General features: G+C 38.7%; 1 protein-coding gene across 2 annotated transcripts in view; it reads right to left on the bottom strand.

Annotated features, from left to right (window-relative positions):
* Nucleotides 1-23,753, bottom strand: part of LOC146395649 (uncharacterized) — a 2,307,895-nt gene that overhangs the window by 1,995,335 nt on the left and 288,807 nt on the right. For both annotated transcript variants that reach the window (XR_014830901.1, XM_085001861.1), the window contains one exon: nucleotides 11,900-11,997. The gene's annotated coding sequence lies outside the window, so the exon portion shown is untranslated. The remainder of the gene's footprint in view (nucleotides 1-11,899; nucleotides 11,998-23,753) is intronic.

Genomic DNA, 23,753 nt, shown 5'->3' on the forward strand with positions numbered 1-23,753 from the left:
TAGGATCTCTGTTGCTTTATTGGTTTTCTGTCTAGAGGATCTGTCCATTGATGTGAGGGGGGTATTTAGGTCTCCTACTATGATTGTATTCTCATCAATATCTCCCTTTATGTCTGTTAATATTTGTTGTATGTATCTGGGTGCTCCTATGTTTGGGGCATATATGTTGATGATAGTAACATCCTCTCCTTGGATGGATCCCTTAATCATTAAATAGTGTCCTTCTTTGTCTTTCTTTATGTCTTTTGTTTTAAAGTCTATTTTGTCTGATATGAGCGTTGCAACTCCTGCTTTTCTGTCATGTCTATTGGCATGAAATACTTTTCCCCAGCCTTTCACTTTCAATCTATATGTATCTTTTGTCCTAAGGTGAGTTTCTTGTAGGCAGCATATTGAAGGTTTTTGCCGTTTTATCCACTCAGCCATTCTGTGTCTTTTGATTGGGGCATTCAGTCCATTGACATTTAAGGTGATAATTGATAGATGATTATTTATTGCCATTTGATCCTCGTGTTCCAGTTGATTCTATGGTTCTCCATTCTTCCTTTCTTTTTTTTTTTTTTTTTTTTTTTTTTTTTTTTTTTTTTGGTTGGATGGTCTCCTGTTATTATCTGCTTGAGTGTATTTTTTTTTCATTTTTTGCAAATGCAATATTTGGTTTTGGCTTGTGGTTGCCCTGTTTTTTAAGTATGCTAACCCCTTCCCATAATTGTGTGTTTTAGCCTGATGGTCCTGTAAGTTCAAACACTTCATTATTATATTAAAATTAAGAAGAGAGACATACATACAAACAAAAAGGATTATTTACCTCCTAACATCCCTTGCCCACATTTTATGGTTTTGATGACTCTTTTATTTTTTTCTTTTTAATTTTATTTTGTTTGAAGCATGTTCATGATTAAATCTGTATGCTGGCTTATTTGAATGACTGCTCTCTGATTGTATCTTCCTCTGTCCTAGTTCTTCCTCTTCTTCTTCTTCTTTTTTTTTTTTTTTTCTTTTCTTTTTTCTTCCCTTTCCTTCCTTTCTTTTGGTTTAGAGAAGCCCTTTCAATATTTCCTTTAACCTGGGTTTTGTGTTGCTGTATTCTTTAAGTTTTTGTTTGTTGGGAAAAATTTTTATTTCCCCTTCTATTTTAAATGATATTCTTGCTGGATAAAGTATTCTAGGTTGCATATTTTTTCCTTTGAGCACTTTAAATATCTCTTGCCATTCCCTCCTGGCCTGTAGTGTTTCTGTAGAGAAATCAGCTGATATTCTTATGGGGGTTCCCTTGTAGGTAACATTCTGTTTTTCTCTTGCTGCCTTTAGGATCCTCTCTTTATCACTAACTTTTGCCATTTTTATTATGATGTGTCTTGGTGTGGGTCTGTTTGGGTTCAGTTTGTTTGGGGCCCTCTGTGCTTCTTGTATCTTGAATCCAGTATCCTTTAGATTTGGGAAGTTTCCAGCGATAATTTCTTCAAATATATTTTCCATTCCCTTATCTTTTTCTACTCCTTCTGGAATTCCTATTATGCGTAGATTGGCTCGTTTTATATTATCCCATAGGTCTCTTATATTGCTTTCCAGTTTTTTGATTCGGTTTTCTGTCTGTTGACCAGATTGAGTGATTTCCATTATTCTATCTTCCATATCACTGATTCGCTCTTCTGCATTATTCATTCTGGTTTTTACTGCCCCTAGTTCAGTTTGCATCTCTGCAAATGAATGTTCTAGTTTTTCTTGGCTCCTCCTTATATTTTCTAGCTCCTTTCTGAGGGTATCTGCATTGCTGTTCATATCTTCTCTTAATTCCTTCAGTATTTTCACTATTTCTCTTTTGAACTCCAGGTCTGTCAGACTGCAGAGATCAGTTTCATTGTTGACTGTTTTAGGTGAGTTCTCCTGTTGGTTTGACTGGGGGTGGTTTCTCAGCTTCTTCATCTTGCTTGTTGTCTTCTTTCTCCTGAGGGAGTTGTACTCTCCGTTATCGGGTAGTGTTTGCCTTGTCACTGCCGTGGAATATTTCCTGAGGGCTGTCGTTGTTGGTCAATCTTTTTTTTGAGGCAGTGTGGCTTTTCTGGAGTGTTGATGGGACTAACAGTGTTTCTTTGAAGCAAAGGAGGACTTCCTGAGGGCAGACAGGACTGGGAGGTCCACCCCACGATGGTAGCAGATTTCACTTGGTTCTCAGCACCCCCTGGGGTCTTGGGCGGGTAGCAGGGCCCTTGGAGACTCAAGAGGTTCCTCCCCAGGGCAGCCCGATTCAGAAAGACCGTCTGAGATCTTTTCCCGATTCCGCCAGGCTTGTTGCAGCTTTTCTGGGCTGCAGGGGGTCCTGCCTGGAGCTGGCAGTCCTATGCAGCTGGTCCACTAGGTCTCAGCACCCCTTGGGGTCTTGGGCGAGTAGCAGGGCCTTTGGAGACTCAAGAGGCTCCTCCCCAGAACAGCCCGACTCAGAAAGACCGTCTGAGATCTTTTCCCAATTCGGCCAGGCTTGTTGCAGCTTTTCTGGGCTGCAGGGGGTCCTGCCTGGAGCTGGCAGTCCTATGCAGCTGGTCCACTAGGTCTCAGCACCCCTTGGGGTCTTGGGCGGGTAGCAGGGCCCTTGGAGACTCAAGAGGCTCCTCCCCAGGGCAGCCCGATTCAGAAAGACCGTTTGAGATCTTTTCCCGATTCGGCCAGGCTTGTTGCAGCTTTTCTGGGCTGCAGGGGGTCCTGCCTGGAGCTGGCAGTCCTATGCAGCTGGTCCACTAGGTCTCAGCACCCCCTGGGGTCTTGGGCGGGTAGCAGGGCCCTTGGAGGCTCAAGAGGCTCCTCCCCAGGACAGCCCGACTCAGAAAGACCGCCTGAGATCTTTTCCCGATTCCGCCAGGCTTGTTGCAGCTTTTCTGGGCTGCAGGGGGTCCTGCCTGGAGCTGGCAGTCCTATGCAGCTGGTCCACTAGGTCTCAGCACCCCTTGGGGTCTTGGGCGGGTAGCAGGGCCCTTGGAGACTCAAGAGGCTCCTCCCCAGGGCAGCCCGATTCAGAAAGACCGTTTGAGATCTTTTCCCGATTCGGCCAGGCTTGTTGCAGCTTTTCTGGGCTGCAGGGGGTCCTGCCTGGAGCTGGCAGTCCTATGCAGCTGGTCCACTAGGTCTCAGCACCCCCTGGGGTCTTGGGCGGGTAGCAGGGCCCTTGGAGGCTCAAGAGGCTCCTCCCCAGGACAGCCCGACTCAGAAAGACCGTCTGAGATCTTTTCCCGATTCCGCCAGGCTTGTTGCAGCTTTTCTGGGCTGCAGGGGGTCCTGCCTGGAGCTGGCAGTCCTATGCAGCTGGTCCACTAGGTCTCAGCACCCCTTGGGGTCTTGGGCGGGTAGCAGGGCCCTTGGAGACTCAAGAGGCTCCTCCCCAGGGCAGCCCGATTCAGAAAGACCGTTTGAGATCTTTTCCCGATTCGGCCAGGCTTGTTGCAGCTTTTCTGGGCTGCAGGGGGTCCTGCCTGGAGCTGGCAGTCCTATGCAGCTGGTCCACTAGGTCTCAGCACCCCCTGGGGTCTTGGGCGGGTAGCAGGGCCCTTGGAGGCTCAAGAGGCTCCTCCCCAGGACAGCCCGACTCAGAAAGACCGTCTGAGATCTTTTCCCGATTCCGCCAGGCTTGTTGCAGCTTTTCTGGGCTGCAGGGGGTCCTGCCTGGAGCTGGCAGTCCTATGCAGCTGGTCCACTAGGTCTCAGCACCCCTTGGGGTCTTGGGCGGGTAGCAGGGCCCTTGGAGACTCAAGAGGCTCCTCCCCAGGGCAGCCCGATTCAGAAAGACCGTTTGAGATCTTTTCCCGATTCGGCCAGGCTTGTTGCAGCTTTTCTGGGCTGCAGGGGGTCCTGTCTGGAGCTGGCAGTCCTATGCAGCTGGTCCACTAGGTCTCAGCACCCCCTGGGGTCTTGGGCGGGTAGCAGGGCCCTTGGAGGCTCAAGAGGCTCCTCCCCCGGACAGCCCGACTCAGAAAGACCGTCTGAGATCTTTTCCCAATTCGGCCAGGCTTGTTGCAGCTTTTCTGGGCTGCAGGGGGTCCTGCCTGGAGCTGGCAGTCCTATGCAGCTGGTCCCCTAGGTCTTAGCACCCCCTGGGGTCTTGGGCGTGTAGCAAGGCCCTTGGAGACTCAAGAGGCTCCTCCCCGGGGGAGCCCGTCTCAGAAAAACCGTCGGAGAATTAGGTCGATCTATTCACGGCCTGGCTAGGCTTGTTCTAGCTTTTCTGGGCTGCAGGCCTTTTCTAGGGGGCTGGTGGTGTTTGGTGCTGCTCTGTGGAAGTGTAGCCCCTCCAAAGGGCAAGCAGGCCTGTGCAGGGAGAGCCCCTGCGGTGGTAGGCTTCAGGCAATTGTTGAGGCCAGCCCTCCTGGATGGCAGGCAGCCCCAGGTTCGGCGAGAGCGTAGGGGGTGGCGGGGGTGGGGGGAGGGAATGCACTGGGAAGCACAGCTTTCTGCTAGCTAGCGGGCCTGTAAGCTTGCTGTGGCGTGGGGGGTATTCTATGGGGACCCACCCCTTCTTCTCTCCCCTCCCCAGCACGGGCGCAGACCAGGCTCTTCTCCCAGGTTCCCTCTGAGGCGGCTTTCCACTTCCCCGCCCCTAGAGTATTGCTCCCTTCCTCTGCGACAGCTTTGTTTTCTAGTCTCTCAGGCAGTCTCTGCCCCGTCAAATGGTTTAGAGACCTCCCAAGCAGTTTCCGCTCTTCCCCGCCCCCCTAGCCCGGGGACTAATCTCTGGAGCCGAGGTCTCGGTGCCCAGCCCCCACCCAGGCGGCGCCCCCCGGCCCTTTCTTGGGGACTAACCTTCGGAGGCGAGGTCTCGGTGCCCAGCCCCAACCCAGGCGTCCCCCGGCCCCCTCTCGGGGACCAACCTTCAGAGCTGAGGTCTCGGTGCCCAGCCCCCACCCAGGCGTCCCCCGGCCCTTTCCCGGGGACTAACCTCTGGAGCCGAGGATTCGGTGCCCAGCCCCCACCCAGGCGTCTCAATTTTTGGTGACTGTGCCCGTAGTTCAGATGGTCCGTTGGGTTCTTGATCGTTTTTCCGTACTCCGACTTACTGCTACACTCTTCTCTGCATCTGGAGATTCCTCCGGTTCGTTTGATCTTTCCCCCGTAGGAGACTTTCCAGGGTGCGGGATCCCTTTCTCCTCCGCAGTTCCCTTTCGGGAGCGCCTGTCCCGCTCGGATTCACCTTCTCTCACTCTCCTCTTTTCTCCCGTTCTGCCCAATAATGTCACGAACTTCTTGCCGTTATTGGAGTTTAGGTTCCTCTGCCAGCGATTGGTTGTTGTTCTGTGCGAGTCATTTCTTCTGTAGATGTGCTTTTTTTGTTGTGTTTGTGGGAGAGGGCGAGCGTGTCCCCCTACTCCTCCGCCATCTTGTCCCGGCATGTGGTTTTCTGCTCACATTGGTAGCAATGCCCCTAACCTCTTACCACTAAAAAGTGTTAAATCAGAGTTTCCAATTTATGTGCCACTGACCCTTTATTTAAATGTGATGTGGATGTAATTAATATAAACATGATTTAACAAACCATATGCTCACTCATCTGTTCTTTATTGTATTAACGTGTCCCCTACAGGACTCAAAAATGAATGTATAGTAGACAAGTATGTCCTAATAACTAGCAGCTAACAGGTATTTTTGACATTTTTTGAGATAAGAATAATAAAGTAAAAATAAATAACGAAGTAACAAAGTAAAAAAGAATTACACAGTATTTAAATTATAATGTAGTAAAGTATCAATTATGACAAAAAAACAAAAATTGTGACACATGAAAGAGCAGTCTGGTGATTTAATGCATTTAAAAAAACTGTGAATGTTAAAATAAATTTTAAGTAGCCATGCTTCTTTTGTTGCTATATATGTCTGATTTTTTTAATGCTGGGTAGATTCAAAGACTAAAGCATTAATAACATCTACTCAATGTCAGTGTGTGGAAATCTCCATACCGCTATATGTACTCTAGATCAAGTTTTTGACTTGACTGTAATCTACCAATTTGTGAAACAGCAAAATAAATTGCAAATACTTTAACTTGATTCTTTCCAAAGCTAACTTAAATTTAGACTTTTAAAATACTAAATTTCATTTTTTAAAATTTTTTTTTCCCAAACGCAATTTTTTTTCCACTCTACAGCATGGGGACCCAGTTACACATACATGTATACATGCTTTATTCTCCCATTATCATGCTCCATCATAAGTAGACATAGTTCTCAGTGCTACACAGCAAGATCTCATTGGTAATCCATTCCAAAAGCAACAGTTTGCATCTGTTAACCCCAAGCTCCCAATCCATCCCACTCCCTCCCCCTCCCCCAGAGCAACCACAAGTCTATTTTCCAAGTCCAAGATTTTCTTTTCTGTGGAAAGGTTCATTTGTGCTATATATTAGATACCAGATATAAATGATATCATATGGTATTTGTCTTTCTCTTTCTGACTTACTTCACTCAGTATGAGAGTCTCTAGTTCCATCCATGTTGCTGCAAATGGCATTTTGTGACTATCTTTAGTGACTCTAGACCCAATGCACTGCTCTAGAGAATAACTGGTTCTTAATTTATTATCATATCACTTACGTGCTAAATGGCTTGGAGCATATTTAGGTTTTTCATATTCTTCTACTTCTTTGTTTCTTTTTTTTCTTGGGAGGGGGCGCACCTGCGGCATATGGAGGTTCCCAGGCTAGGGGTCAAATGAGATCTGTAGCCTCCAGCCTAGGCCACAGCCACAGCTGAGACACATCGGCGACCTACACCACAGCTCCCAGCAACGTCAGATCTTAACCCACTGAACGGAGGCCAGGGATTGAACCTTTGTTTCATGGACACTAGTTGGGTTTCTTAACCGTTGAGCCATAGTGGGAACTCCTATTTATTCTTTTGTATTCTGGTCTTTTTATTTCTATGGAAAACACTAGCACTTTCTTTTTACCATTCTTCCCTGAACTGACAACCTTGCTTCACAAATAATATTTGAGGTACACATAGGAATCAGACAATGGGTCTCATCAATAGAAAAGGGAAAAAAAAAAAAATAGAAGTTTACCTGACCATCAGAAACTCTCCTTACTGATAATAATCATCAATAAACATTGACTCAGCATCCTGTATGAATTGAAATTATTTAATGAAGATTTTTATTCAAAAGGTAATACAAATTATAACATTATTTTTTAAAACTACCATTTCCTTTCATTTTTCAATCTTGGGTTATTAACTTTAAAATGATAGCAGGTAGCCTACATAAGAGAATGAACAGATTCTCAATTTTCCAACAGCATAACATATTGCTACTACAATGGATTATACTACCTGTGATGTACTGTATCATCTTATGGCTTGGATAACCTAATGATATGAAACAGACAAGGACAAAAATACGAACTTTATATCCTTAGCCCATGTCTGAATATTTTTGTTTGTTTTTAAAAATAGTTGAATAAAAATTTAAATAGCTCCCCTAATAAATAGCTAATTAATTGCATTTCTATCAGAATATTTTATTTTACCATGATTTCCTTTAATGTGTCTAATCACATAATACAACACTCATTGGAGGACAATTTCTATCTATTTAAAGTAATCATACTGGAAAGCCAGCTGAGAATAATATACCAAGACGTCCCAAATACCAGGTGGCAAGCTCCTTGGATATTTGTTGAGCTTTGTCATGTTTAAACTGAGTCAAGCTTATTTAGGTTTCCTCCTGTTCTCCAACTTTTCTGTGCAGGTCAAGGGCTATCCTCAAAACATGGTAAGGAGTCGATAGCAAGCAACTGAGGGTTTTTTAAAGAATAAGAAAGAGGCTTTGGAATTAACCTCAGCAGGCCCTTTGAACACATGAAACTACCACAGACCATTCTACTTTATTTTGTCTTGTTTTGTCTTGGTTCAGTTCCTGGAAGGTGTGTCTTCCTTCATTATGTTCTCTGTGAGACATTCTTACTTCTTGGTCACTATAGCAGTGTGGGTCCCACAAAGCATAGGCTTCAAATGTTCCTCCCTATTCATGTTATCCTTAGCATAGCCCTGGGGCAAGCTTCATGTGTATGCTCAGTGCAATAACCCCTGGAGAGAGGAACATTTCATATTGCACCTCTCTCTAGATCATCTTCCTTTTTTACCCGGTAAAAGTCTGAAGGTATGATCTAACTATTTGGGGTTAAGACTGAAGTCTAAATTTGGGAGTATTATAGAGAGGTTCATAACCTCTCCCTCATATATTCTGAGATAAGGCTGGATTACATATTTTAAAAGTAATTAAAGATTCGGTTGTATAGTATTTTCTCAAAATAAGTATCTGGCTAAAGGTCACAAAAGAAGGACCCATCTTTTTTAATGTTTTGAAGAAAAAAATGATATGTTTCAAGCCTAATAAATGTGTATTATGTACTGTGAATTGCACGGAAAGGTAATGTTACCATCCCCAATTTAAGACATGAATAAATTTAAACAAAGAGAGAATGAGTTATTTAATCAAAGTTATAGAACTATTAAATGGCAGAAATGAACTCAAATGTAGGTCTGATCCCAGTGCCTCTGGAATTTCTGTTACTCAATGCTACCTCAGTTCAAAAAAATAGATGGTGTTAAAAAAATTATTCTGATTAAAGTCATGGGGGTTGCCCTGTCTATAGATACAAGTCCATTAAGAGCTTTCAAATATGGGAAGTGTTGAAAATCTTTTAAGTTCAAATGGATTTAAAGAATTTGTTCGAAGTGGAAAAAAAAGATTAAATAAGTTATTCAGAATTAGCTACTTAGCCATAATTGCTTTGCTTTAAAACTGTATTATGAGATAGCTTACAAATTATTAGATGAACAAGGTCTGCTTGCATTTACAAAGTATAAATAAGGAGAAGGGAAATATGGAGAATTAGTATAGTAGCTTCAAGATGAAAATTTTATTGTATTTCAGGTATTTTTTAGGAATGTATATTCCAGTCAAATGGATTTGAAAGACAAATACTATCATGAGCAAGCCATAATTGCCTTTGTATAGTTTAATGCACTCTCAAATTTTATTTTGTGCCTCATATTTTGATCTAAGGGAAAAAGATGTAAAACTTTAGAAGTACAGCATTTAAGAGCATTTGAGGGACCTCTAGCAATGGATAGGTGATTTAGTACAATCTATAATGAGGGCAATGGGAAGAACTGATATATATATATAATTATATATATATGTGTATATATATATATATATATATAACCCCAGAATATCATGGTCAGGACAAAGAGGAGGATGAATTTCTAAACAGTATGCATAGTATTTAAGTATTGCTTTTCTCCTGTGGGCATTTACCATCTATTTAGGGATTGCTGAGAGGGTGAGCAATGTTTTTGAGAGTATCTGGGTTTAAGAATAGAGTAGGGTCCCAGGTGATCCTTCTTTATGTTATGCTTGCATCTCAAATGACTATATATTAGCACTAAGAGAAAGAGAGGGGAATAGGTGCTCATGAGGATTTCAGCTCAGCTTTGAATCACCTTAATGATTAAGGCAATCTCTAAAATGTGACTAAGGTGATCTGATTCCAAATGCTCGTAAGAGAAAATGAAAATAATGAATGAATAAGATAAAGATAACTGTCTCAAGAAAACTGAGAGGTCTCAATATTTCTTCAAAGCAATTTAAATAATAATAATATCCATGCATACAACAAAAGACTATCAAATTAAAAAAACAACTAAAAATGCCCCACACCTATCACAAACAGCAGACACAGACACACAGAAAAGCCATATATTGGAGTCTTCAGATCTTGATTTTAAACTATGTTCACCATTTTCAAGGATATAAAGACAAGATTTATAATATTGGCAGACAACATTCAAGAAATGAAAATTACTGAACTAAAAAGTTATGAGATGATATCATGAGCAGATTGGACACAGCTGAAGAGAAAATTAATGAACTGAAAGAAATGTTAAAAAAAGAAAAATGAAGTGATTAAAGGACAAAAATGCAAAAGGTAAGAATAAAAATATAGAGGATAAAAGAGAAAGTTTTGGCTCTAAAGATAGGGAGGAAAAAAAGAATGAAATAGAAGTAATATTTGAAGAGATAATGGCTAAGAATTTTCCAAAACATTAAATATACCAAATCAAGTATTCTCAAAGTTTAATTAATGCAAGAAAACAAATTACTAGAAACCCATACCTAGCAACTCCATATCACAATATCTGAAGAAAATAAAATATAAAAATGTGAAAACAGCCAGAAGGGAGAAAAGTAAATATTTTTTTTTATTTATAAAAGGACCAACAGAATGGCAGGAAAATGAAATTCAGAGAACTTGGATTGATATCTCTGGTGTGCTGAAGGAAAATAATTACCAAACTAAAAATATATGTACTTAATGAAGTATCTTTCAAGTATGTATTGATTGGGATGTGACATGAGAGATGATTTCAGGTGATGATAATATTCTTTTTTGACATGGGTCTCGAAGTTACATGAGGATTCTCTTTGTGATAATGTCTTGACTTGTACCCTATATGCTTGCTCCTTAGGTCATCTATCTTGTCCTCATGCATTTAATATAATTGATATGCCAATGACTTTCAAGTTACATCTGGCTTGGATATCTCCATTAACTTCACATTATATATCAGGCTCTCTATATTGCATCTCCACTTGGGTTTTCAATAAGAACTTTAAACTTAAAACGTCCAAAGCCAAGCTTCTAAAATTAATCTCCCCTTCCTCAAACTATCATTCCAGTCATTAGTAAATCTATTCTTCTAGGCTTAAAAATTTGGTGTCATACTTTATTCTCTCTCACTCTACATACAATCTATTTTTTATTTTTTATTTTATTTTTCTTTCTAAAAAATTTTGGCACTTATTACCACCCCTACTGCCACTGTGCTGCCCAAGTCATGACAGTCTCTCCTACCTTAATGATTGCTATATTTTCCTAACTCTTCCTATTTTTGCCCTTGAACTCCCATGGCATACTTTCAATAGAACAGCCAACATTGTCCTATTAAAATGTCAGTCAGTTGCTCCAGATGCTTCCCACCTCCAGGTGCTATCTGCAAGGCCCCATTGGTCTTCCTTTCCTTCCCCATTTCCCCTCTGACTTCACGTTCTACCTTCCCTCCAGCTTATTTTTCCCTAGGGACAGAAGCCTCTACTCTGATCCTTGACCTTGCTCTTTGATTAAGGTCTCTGCACTTGCTGTTCTGCTGGCTACAATACTTTCCTGCAGATATCCCCCTAGCTAACAGATTCTTATCAAAAGTCACATTCTTAGAGTGCCTGGTTACTTTGTATAACTCCCCCCCCACACAGACACACAAACATCAACATGTTACATCACTCCTCAATGTGTTATTTTTTCCCTTAGCGTTTACCTTTGTCTCATGTAAAAATACAGTATCTTATTTATCTTTTCATTGTCTCCACACTAGAACATTAGTCCCATGAGAACAGAGATGTTTATCAGTTTTGATCATTATTATATCCCCAATGTTTAGAATAGTGCCTAGCCCTGCATGATGTGCACGATAAAATTTATTGAATTAATTTTGAATAAATGAAAAGAAAGTGAAATAGTAATTTCCTCCCACTTATACTTGAAAACATGTTAAATGACAGCTCAAATGATATGCATATGAAAAATTAAAATCAGACAAACTAAATAAAAAAAAAGATCTCAAAACAGGTTTATCAGATCACTCCTTTGAGTTCCTTTGTTAGATTACCTGGCCATGGTAAATACATATTATCTAAATAATTTTTAATATCTTCTAGTATATTAAAGTAATTTTTACCACACCTAAGTATAAAAATAACCCAGTGATTTAAAATAGAGTATATTAATAGAAAATTTGAGGTAGAATAAGGCCAACCGATCAGGAAACAACTGGCCATTGAAAAAGATTTTATTACTCACAGTTCTCAAGAGGAAGGGTCATGCCACATCACGCCATGGGGAGGGAGACACACAGAGAAACATCAGGGTCAGTCATGAGGCAGAGGGAGAGGGATAACCTGTGGGCAAGAACCATCACTAAGTTTCCATAGAAAGGGATGGGCGAGGTAGCATTGACAGGCTTAGAACTGGCTAGTTTGAATAATTTCAGTAAGCTCAGAAACACAGGGGCTGTACTTGCAGTGATGAGAACGAATAGTGGCCTCATTGTGAGAGCCAATAGGTTAGGTGGTTAGGAGTACTGAATCTAGATTGGTTGGTTTGTGTTTGAAAAGTGCACTCCTAGGAGCAGGACTTCCGGCAGGAAGTAGATGAGGAAGGCAGGATGACACAAACATTTATCAGGTGCTCCAGAATAAGGCATGGTCAACATATGCATGTAGAATCCATATTAAAGCACCAAGTTTACAGAAGCTAGAAATATGGTTGATATACCCAGTTAGTTAGCCACTTAGCACACTTTCATCTGAGTTATAAATTCTCAATGGTTTTGTCAGAATTCTCAACTAAATCTATTTGAAGCATAAAGTTAACTGACGAAATTTATAAACACTGATGATAACACATGGATAAATGATGGTAGACTTGAAAAATTAGGTTTTCAAAGCAGTGTATCATATTGACTGTCTTTTAATGAACCCTCTAGGACCTGCCGAACATTCTCTGTCTCCATTTTCATGGAGAGGGAACTGTGAAGCTCAGAAAGTTTTTCTGTTGCCCAGATTTATAAGCTAGACATTGTTGTAGTCAGATCTCTACTCTAGCAACCTGAAGCCAAATATTTATGAGCTAGATTATGGAATCCCTTGGCTGAAACCTTTTTAAAATTGAATCCTTTGAAGAAAAATAAATAAAAGCCATGGAACCATTTCTTATTTACAAATTTGTATACCTTTAGCCATTAACCACTTATGCCACTAATCATCCAAATTGTAGATTTATACTTTCCCTTTGTTACTACTTTATGCTGTTAAGTCCTTGAATAGCATTCAGAAGACTGGAGAGAGTTCAACAGTTAATTGATAGGATTTAACACACAGGGAGTTACATTCACATCCTAAAGTCTTTCAATGTAAAGAATCACAGCTAATATGTAAGCTCCCTAAAAACCTGCCTTCCAAAACTTATTGAAACAAATTATGACTTATTTTTCACAGAACCTTTTGGTGTTCTAATTTTCACAACACCAATATATTAGTATCACCCAATGCTTTTTGTTATTCCAATTGCAAAACAAACAAAAACTAACCAAACGAAAACACCAAAATCACCCTGAAGGTTAAAAGGAAGATGTCATGCTGGTTTCTTATTTAGTAAACTATTATATAGTTCTTTTTCCCTCTCTCTCTTCCCTTCTTTTTGTACCCATCAGTTGAATCCACTTGGGAATTTGAATTAATATAATTTGGGGAAAAAAGTACCCATATTCTTATTGGTACATAATATCATAAAAACAGATGTCCTCCTAACTGAATAACTTGGAATACTAGATTAGACATTTCCTGAGTATAGACTACTGTGAATTTCTTATTGATAACAAACATCCTAAATTCCAAGAGATGTGCAAGAGAGTTTAAATATTCTGATCTGAACAACTCGAGCAGGTTAAACAGCTGCACTGGGTTGAGTTTACTGATTGAAAATGTCTGGTCTCAGTTGCCCAGTCCCTCTGTTGTACTTTCTCCAGATGACATAAGGAACTTCTCTTCCTGACAAGAGACGAAACATTTCTGCCAGCTGAGGTGACATTGTGTTCACTCAATAATGATACAAGGCCCCGAGGTCCTTCAGCAAGAAAAATAACAAAGAAATCCTCATTAGCTAACTGAGAAAGAATGAAGGTCATCCCACAGAGAGAATATCATGCATACACGTCACCTAGAACATTTGTTCTTCATTAATTCTCTAAGCCCAAGCCAGGCTATCATCTAGCAGCATTTTAAAACTGTCCTCTGTCAGAAATAATGGTTAGGGTGTTTGTTTCCTCTGTAATGCACTTAAGAGAACATTTTCTGATCATTTTCCTTCATGTCAATGAATTCAAATAATATTTTAGGACATATTATGATTAGATGTAATATTGGTAATAACACAATTTCTCAGATAAAAAAATGAGGACTGTAGTTATCCATTCTAAAGAGCTTACTACACAAATTCATAAAACTACTATCAGTCTTCATGATGTTATGCAAAGTGCTGGTTTAGCTATGGCCTTGTATTTAAAAAGTGCTTATTGACATGAAGATATCTCTAAGTCACCTATTTCATCTACAAAAGATTCTCTTATTGTGAATGCTAATTTAAATAGTCCATCAGTTATATTGTAGGTGTATGTTTTCTACTTACTAGAGCTTAAGTTTAGAATATTCTTATTATTGGACTGAAAACAGCAAAAACATATTAAGAATGCTGCAAAATACCCTTTAAAAAATACATGTTGTTTCTTCTGTATGGAGTATTTGGTAATTTATCTTACATTATGCAATGATATATATCCATCATTTCTATAAACTGAGACAATGTTGTATTTGACAATGTTACAAAGCCCTGAAGTTTTTAATAGGAAAGGCAGGGTATTTTTTTTCAGTAAAAGTAAAAAGATTATTAAATAGATGTTTCTCTTCATTGGAACATATGCTTTTAGCAATTTTCAAATGATCTTAATTGTTGAGTATGCAAAACAGACCTATCATGTCAGGTTTTATGTAATAATTTCATCTTGATAAATACTACAAAAATCACATTCTTAAAATGAAAATAACTATGGTAACACCACGTATAATATGAACTGTGCATGACTTTTCAGCTAACAAAATAAAATTTGTCATTAATCTACCTAATTGTATTAAAGATTAAAGGCTGAAGACAAATAAAAATTCTAATAAGATTTTATATCCAAATATATAATATTAAGGCCAGCATTTTCTTATTATCTCATAGAAGACTTAATTCTTTCAGCTTTAATTTCTTTGAGAAACACAGGAGGGTCAACAAACAGATAAGGATATAACCCCATCAACCTGAGGGGTTAAATTTGGCCAAGCTTTGGATATAAAGTCCCAAATGTGTCTTTAAAAATGTATGTGTAGGAGTTCCTGTAGGAACAATGAGGTTGCAGGTTCTATCCCTGGCCTGTCTCAATGGGTTAAGGATCTGGCATTGCAGACACAGCTTGGATCTGGTGTTGATGTGGCTCTGGCATAGGCCAACAGCTACAGCTCCCACGTATGTATATACTAACTGAATTACATTGATTTAAAAGTGTAACATAAAACTTACATGAAACCAATTTGATCTGCAAAATCCAAAGTAACATGATGTATGTCAGTTATCACATAATTCGAAATTGCAACATGTGTTGTTACTAATAACACTAGTCAGTAAGCCATAGGCAGGTGAATGGAAATCAGTTTTTAACATTTATCTGGCTTTGAGTAGGATGAGAATATAAAAATGCTCCAGGAACAGATTCTCATACAATGCCATTGCCCAAGACTGGAGGATTGGAAAGTGCATAATATTTACCTATAGGAAAAGATTGTGTGTGTTTGTGTGTGTGTGCGTGCATGCGTGCGTGCATGTGTGTGTGTGTAAGTCTAACTATTAATCCTTTCACTCAAGGTGAATTTTATTCTACTGACACATTGCTAGTCATTTCTAGGAATGGTAAATTGGTATTCTTCCCTTATTTACTCTACTTGTTTTGTAAACAGTGACTGAGGGAAAAATTAACACTGATTTTAAGCATTTCCCTGATGTGAATCTACTGAGCTCCCTTTTTTTTGCTAGTTCTCCTGAAAAGAGACAAGGCCAAACCCGGAGGCACCGTCTTCTCACTCATATTTCAGGCTGCACGTCTAATGAAAGTCAATGAGAAACGTCTATCTGCTGTAGTTTTCCATTGAATTTCACTTGCCCATGATGCTATTTGCAAGTCAATTGCAAAGCCAAAGTCATTTCCCTTTTCTATGTAGTACGTTGGAATATATTGGCTGATAGATGACAGAGACAGGCTACAACCATATGTATTAAAGCTGTTACTTTACATTTATATATTTCTTCCTTTATGTTATGTTACTTTTATTATCTGGGATTTCACTTTAAAATATTTGGTTTCATCAATTTACTATATAATTGCTTAATCCTATCATTTTATGGGAAAATAAAAAGTAATCAGGAGAACTCAAAATAAAACCAGAGATTTATTCTACAATTATTCCTATCTAGACTAATTCCATCATAAAGATTTGGGGAGAGGAGCTCTTTAAGGAATGTTTTAATGAAAATTATACATACTTATATATTCATAATTTCTACTTTCATAACTAATATCATTTAATTCAAAGGAGCAACATAAATACTGTAACACAATTTCACTTTGTGATTTAACCTGTGACCTGCACCTCAGAATAGGAGATATTTTACGCCAGTCTCCCTAGTTGTAAAATATTACTATTCCTTCCCCCTTCCAAAGATTTAATGTGTCTAGATTGTAAAATGCTTATATCCATACTTTACATTAAAGTATGTTATTCCAATCAGTCCTTTTTCTATCCTGTAAATTACTTTTTTCTCTATTTTGTCTATTTTCACTAGTATTCCTCTTTTCCAAAGATCTTTGAAGATGTTGCTCCGAACACCTCTATATGATTTAAGCATAAAAGAATCCTTCTCCTCACCAACTAAAAAAACTAAAATGTCTTCGATTCTTTTGCTCAAAATGAATTTGTAGACATATCCTCTCCTTATCTCTCTCACTCTCTCCCTCCTATACATTCCTATAATCACAGAGATTTATCTGCCTTCCTTTGTAAAACCAATTGCCCCAAGCCTAGGTTAGCTACAGGTCTCTGTTTACCTATTTATCTTTTCAAGTACTTCTTGCCTAGAATGCTCTTCACCTATGAGGGGTAAGAAGGAGCACAGAATGTGACATTTTTCATCTTTTAATAGTTAGCTCAAATGACTTTTTTTTTTCTTTTCTTTTTTTGGCCATACCCATGGCATGTGGAAGTTCCTAGGCTGGGAACAGAACCTGAGCTGCTGCAGTGACAATGCCAGATCCTTACCCCCTGAGCCACAGGAGAACTCCCTCAAATGACTTCTTGTTCCATTTCCCAGCCAAACAATCAGCTATTACTGTTGTAATTATAAAATGCATTATATAATTATAATTATATAATTTCTGTTGTGGTTTAGTGGGTTAAGAATCTGACATAGTATCTGATGATGCAAGTCCAATCCCTCGCCTTCCTCAATGGGTTAGGGATGCAGTGTTGCCACAAGCTGTGGCATAGGTTGCAGATTTGGCTTGGATCTTGCATTGCTGTGGCTAGGGCATAGCCCAGCAGCTGCAGCTCTGTTTCGACTCCTAGCCCAGGTACTTCCATATGCAGCAGGTGCAGCCCTAAAAAGAAAACAAACAAACAAAATGCCTGTTTATGTTTGTTATGGCATAATTCATTGTAAGTTTTCACTTGACCACATGTCTACCCAAAGTAACTGAACATCTCCTAATATCTTATTCAGCTTCCTATCCCATAAACCTAATGAAGTGCTCAATCGAAATTATCCCTGATGATATATACTGAATTTAGGTGTCTGAACTTTCTTCCCAGGCTTTCTTTCACTCTATTATTCTTCTGCAAAATTTTTTTTTTTCAATTTCCTAGTACATCAAAATTTTTATTTTCTTCCAACTTTGGTAAGTTGAGTTTGTTGATTTTGTTTGTTTTTTATGTTTTTGCTTAATAATCTTTTACTTTATTTTTTTCATTTTTTAAAAGTTTTATTGAAGTATAGTTGATTTACAATGTTGTGAAGAGTTCTGAATACTTTTGCAAGAATCTGTTTTTCTGCCAGCTTCTTCCTCCTTATTATTGGTGATTTTCATCCCTGCTATTTTAAAGTATATCATTTAACAAAGGATCTTTCAATGTATTCAATGTTCTAAAAAAGGTGATTTATCAGTCATCTTATCACTAAATTGTTCTTATTTATCAAAACCATATTTTGGTCTAAGTCTTTGCTTATAATTTGGTAGTGTTGTCTAAAACCTTCCTTTGCCCAAACATAAAGCTTCTACATAAATATATTATGAAGGGAAAATGGCTGTCATTGTCCTTGATTAGTAGAACGGATCTTCTTCTTCTTCCATTCTTCTTCTTTTTTCTTCTTTTCTTCTTCCTATTCTTCCTTCTTCTCCTTCTCTTTCTTCTTTTTTCCCTTTCCTCCTCCTCTCCCGCCTCCTCCTGTTTTTTTGGCCATTTCTTTATACTTGTATCTTAAAGAAATAACTATAGGCGCCGAAATGGCAAATGGCATTTTCATCTTTTAATAGTTAGCTCAAATGACTTTGAAATGATGCTACTCAGCATGGGGCTTGTGGAACAGAAGCATCGATGACATCTAAGATCTTGTTAGAAATATAGAATCTCAGGCCCCACACTGGACTTACAGAATCAGAATCTCAATTTTAACAGGTCCCTCACTGTTATGCCCATTATATATTTAGAGGAGCATGATGTAGACTAAATGCATTAGTCCATGAGAACTAAACATAGAATAGTGAAACAATGTAACACTACTTTCAAATGTGTCTATGCTTCTAGACTCAGTGGTTATGCTGTACAAGTTGATAAAAATAGGTTTTCTAAATTAAAAAGGTAAGTGATTCTATGCTCAGATATAGAAGGGATATTTTTGTTCAGGAATGATTAGTGACACTGCACAATAAATTGTTGTCAGCTATGGGGCAAGCACTGTGTTAGGTTAATTGTTGCCTTGTAACTCACAAGAGGTAGAGTCCATGCCATTACTGAACTATCAGGTTTCGTGGAGAGAAAGGCAATAGATTAACTATATAGTTCAGTAGGGTATAGTACTATAATAGCTGAGGGACAGGGAAAAGAGGAGCACTGGAATGATGAGAAGATAGAGGAACGGCAACATGTTTTGCACATATAGGATCAGGAAGGCTTCCTGGAGGAAGCTGTTTCTTATGATGATAGTAAAGTTGTAAAAACTGAAAAGTTGTTAAGTCAATCTTAGTTTTACTATGGCATAAGGCCAGTCTCAATCATTATACTTATATAATATGAATATTTATCTTAATTGCAGAGGTAGAACAGGGAAACTTTTAATTAAATCATATTCTCTAAACATTATTATTGGTAACATAGCTTTGCAGAGCATGAGACTTTCTTCAGAAGTAGGCAGCAAGAAAAATGTGAGGATAAGGACAAAGTCAGAGCTCTTCATGCCTATATAGAAATGTTATTTTATCTCTGGAGAAACTGATCCTTCTTTCTTTAATAGGGTAAACAGCATTAGGATTGTGTAAATTGATATGCAAATTGAATTTAATTTCTTCCTTTTAAATTTCTCTTTGCAGATGACCTTAACTCTGTTTCCTATATATAAGTAAAATAAGGAAGTGAGATTGTGTCAGTACTTGAAAAACACACATCTGTCGTGAAATATAAAATGTAAATCAAATTTTCTCTAAATTAAAATTGAGTATTTCCTGGTTGCATAGTGACCAAGTGCTTGTTTATGCGCTAGTCTTCATTTATTTATATATTTTTTTTCTTTTTAGGGCTGCACTTGTGGCATATGGAAATTCCCGAGCTAGGGGTTGAATCAGAGCTGCAGCTGCTTGCCTACACCATAGCCATGGTAGTGCCAGATCCCTAAACCAGTGAGCAGAGCCAGGGATCTTACCCACATCCTCATGGATATTAGTCAGGTTCATTACTGCTGAGCCACAAAGGAACTCCTAATCACTAGTCTTTAATTCATCATAAATATGATATATCAAATCTTTTCCAGTAAAGTAATTAAAAATAAGCAAATTATATTTCTCAGTTATTGGTATTTTAAGTGTGAAAGAGTTAAATTTTCAGCAGAAGCGTTTTAATAGTATGCTAAGTATATATGTATTATTTTTTCTGAAATGAGTGGCATTTTTTTGGATTATGAGAAAACATAAGGTCCCCAGTTCCTCAGTGTTTTTTTTTCTCCTGCCCTTTTTCAAGGTCCTTGACCTAGTTTTTCATTTTAATACTTTATTTCTTTCCTCTTCAGTTTCCTATTCCCTTGATTGTACCTTTCTTTGTCAACACCTAACAGCCAAACAAAATTGATCAAATGGAAAGGGAAGGATTTTCCTTAGGGATATAGTTTTAAATTTATTTCATTTCAGAATTCAAAATTTCTTAAATTCTTGAAGTAGAAACTAACAGCTGGTGTAAACTTTTAGCATGCAATCACCTCCTGAAACTTTCATGAAATTGGAATCAAATTTACATTGGCAGAGCTGTTCAGGTTATCCATTCTTACATGTTATCTTCCTACATAAATAACTAGATATTTTTAGTTAATGAATTAATGAGCTGCTCCTTGAAATATGATAATTAGCCACCATTTGACTGATAGAAGAAACAAATTCTCTGATAGGGAAATGAGAGGCTTTCAGGAATTTTAATCCCTTATGTGAAGCATATTTGAGGCAAATATTACTACCCTGCACACTTTCCCTTGTTAGAGAAAACTGTTTTCATTTCCATCAATCTCAGTCTATTTATTTAGAAATTACTGAGTTATTAGAGCTGCTGTCTGGTCTCTTGTGTTTAATTTTCACTCGGCATCACATTTAGAAATCCTAGCTGCTGACGAAGTGCTGCGTGGTTCCATTTCTGCATCTTCCAGTCCTACAAAATGAATCTTGCTGTGAAAAATGAAGATTAATGGGCTTCATAATGACTCTCCCCTGCTAAAACTAATCTGAATAAAGAGGAAAGGAAGGGGGAGAGAGAGTGTGTGTGTGTGTGTGTTGCTGATAGTGTGGAAAGAGTGAGATGAGAATAGAAACACAAAATCAGTATGGATTCCTTTGGATAAAAATAAGCCATGATGACATGCAGGTTCCTCAAAAATATTAAACAGAATTACTATACACTTCAGTAATATCTACTTCTGGGTATGTACGCATACACACAAAAAATTGAAAGCAGGGACTCAAACAGATATTTGTACATGCATATTCATACCAGCATTATTCAGAAAAGCCAAAAGGTGGAAGCACCCAAGTATCCATCCACATACCTGGATAAACAAAATGTGATATACACCTACTATGGAATATTTGAGCCTTAAAAAGGGCTGAGATTCTGACACGTGCTACAACATGAATTAACCTTGAAGTTACTATGCTAAGTGAAATAAGCCAGTCACAAAAGGACAAATACAATATAAATCCACTTATATGTGGTACTTACAGTAGTCACATTCACAGAGAAAAAAGATGGGATGGTGGATGCCAGGGGCTGGGGTTGTAGGTTATGGGGAGTTGTTGAAAGGGAGCTGAGTGAGTTTTGGTAAATGAAAAGAGTTCTGGAGATGGTTGGTGATTATGGGTGCATAACAAAGTAGAGGTACTTAGTGCTACTGAGTTGTACAATTAAAATTATAGGCATAAAAATTTTATGCTATGTATATACCACAATTAAAAAAACAAACAGGAGTTTCCATCGTGGCTCAGTGGTTAACGAATCTGACTAGGAACCATGAGGTTGCGGGTTCAATCCCTGGCCTTGCCCTGTGGGTTAAGGACCCAGTGTTTCCCTGAGCTGTGGTGTAGATTGCAGATGCGGTTTGGATCCCACATTGCTGGGCTCTAGTGTAGGCCGGTGGCTACAGCTCCGATTCAACCCCTAGCCTGGGAACTTTCATATGCAGCGGGAGCAGCCCAAGAAATGGCAAAAAGACAAAAAACAAACAAAAAAAAACCAAACTAATGATGCAAACCTAATGACCAAATGATGAACCAAGTTAACAATTTCTTCTAAGTACAGCATTTCACAATACAAGGAATAATCATTCCAAATATGTGCTGCCTCATTTTTAAAATGTCTAGCAGTTGTTCAAAGGTTTCCAAAACAGGTATTAGGCATCAAAGGACTTGACACCCTCTTTAAGTGAATAGGGATTCTGGATCCTCTCTTTACACATTAGGTCTCTTAAGCCTGGACAACCTCGTCCTTCTATGTTAAAGTAATGTCACACACTGCTGATTTCTCTGAAAACAAGCTGCACATGAGAGTTTCAGGCTTTGGAGAGAGAAGTACTGACACAGGGAGTGTTTCTCCCTGGGTTAAAAGAAAGACCCGGGGAGTTCCTGTCGTGGCTCAGTGGTTAATGAATCCGACTAGGAACCACGAGGTTGCAGGTTCGGTCCCTGGCCTTGCTCCGGGGGTTAAAGGATCCGGCGTTGCCGTTGCGTTAGCTATGACATAGGTCACAGATGCGGCTCGGATCCCGCATTGCTGTGGCTGCGGTGTAGGCCGGCAGCTACAGCTCTGATTCGATTCGACCCCTAGCCTGGGAACCTCCATATGCTGCTGCGGGAGTGGCCCTAGAAAAGGCAAAAAGACCGAAAAAAAAAAAAAAAAGAAAAAAGAAAAAGAAAGACCCAATTCAAACAGTGAGCTAGTAAATAGGGTGTGCTTTGTCAATGCACGAATTTTAAATCATTCTCATGCTTTCATAGTTAATTACAGCAAACGTCATTACTCTTTCTTTTGCAAAGGCCAACTTCAACTGGACACTCAAGAGGGTTCTGGTGGTACCTCTCCTACTTAACTGTTTAGTTATGTAAAATGGTATTTGTTATAAATTCACAAATATTCACGCTTATTTTGCCTCCTGAGTTGATCTAATCAACTAATTATTTGAAGTAATCTGGGCATAGGATCCAAATAGGTTAGAGTGTTGGGGGATAGCCTAATGCTTCTGGCCTTTTGGTTTATAAAGCAGGAAATGTAATAGACTGTGGAATGCATAACAACTCAGTAAATATGAAATGTGTAGCCTTTTATCTTTGTCCTTTTTGTCACTGCACATTTTTGTAATCATATTCTCAATGAATATTAGTTATGATTGAATTAAACATAATTTGTCAGCAGCATCTAGTATAGCAAGCAGTATTTTACAATCACTCTTTTCCTTTAAATATCAATAATGTCCACTTTTTAAATAACTGTGAACAAGTTGCTAGAAGTCCGTTTCCTTTTTCCTCTTTCAGTTTCCAGAAATTGTTACACACCATTGCTCTTTGCTTAATAGTGTGACATTTGAGGCAGGCTTAACTCTGACTCTGTTGAAGGTGGTCATTGATCCAGCAGCTTCTGTCTCCTTAGTGAATCAAATTCGATATAGTCCTCCTTTCCTACTCTTTTTTTTTTTTTCGATTTACTTTAATACTCTCCAGAAATTTCCATTGCTTTTCTTTGCCAGAAAACTTATAAATCCTAACATTCATGGTAGTGGGCAGGAATTACTCAAAACAGATTGATAGTCTCAATGAACCACAACACTAGGGATAGTGATTCCATTTTATTCTATCTATAGGATCAAGATAGTGTTATTTACAACTGTGTTACAGAATGTGAGATATCTATAATAATAGTTGGTATTTATTGAATATATGAGACGTAGCAGGTACTGGGCTAAGCGTTTTACAAGCCCCATCTTATATAGTACTCAAGATAACTTTAGGAGTCACAAAGATATGACATTAATCTAAATAGAAATATAATGAAAAAAACGAGTCTCCTTACAATGATCTTTCTCTCCTGACTAAATCAAGGTGAAGGTATTAATTTGATGCTAGTCTCTCTTCATCATCTCTCATTCCTCGTGATCTTCCTTTTTAACAGAGAAAGAAGGAACTTTAGACATAGCTAATGACAATGTTTAGGTGGATTTTAAGAATGCTATCCTGTGTTTGTTTTTACTGAATATATGATCAGCAACA

Source organism: Sus scrofa, chromosome 16 (genome assembly GCF_054392235.1).
Source record: "Sus scrofa isolate SSC_HxYL_T2T_F1_AM1 chromosome 16, Sscrofa_HxYL_maternal_Yorkshire_Landrace_v2.0, whole genome shotgun sequence".
Classification (NCBI taxonomy): Eukaryota; Metazoa; Chordata; class Mammalia; order Artiodactyla; family Suidae; genus Sus; species Sus scrofa.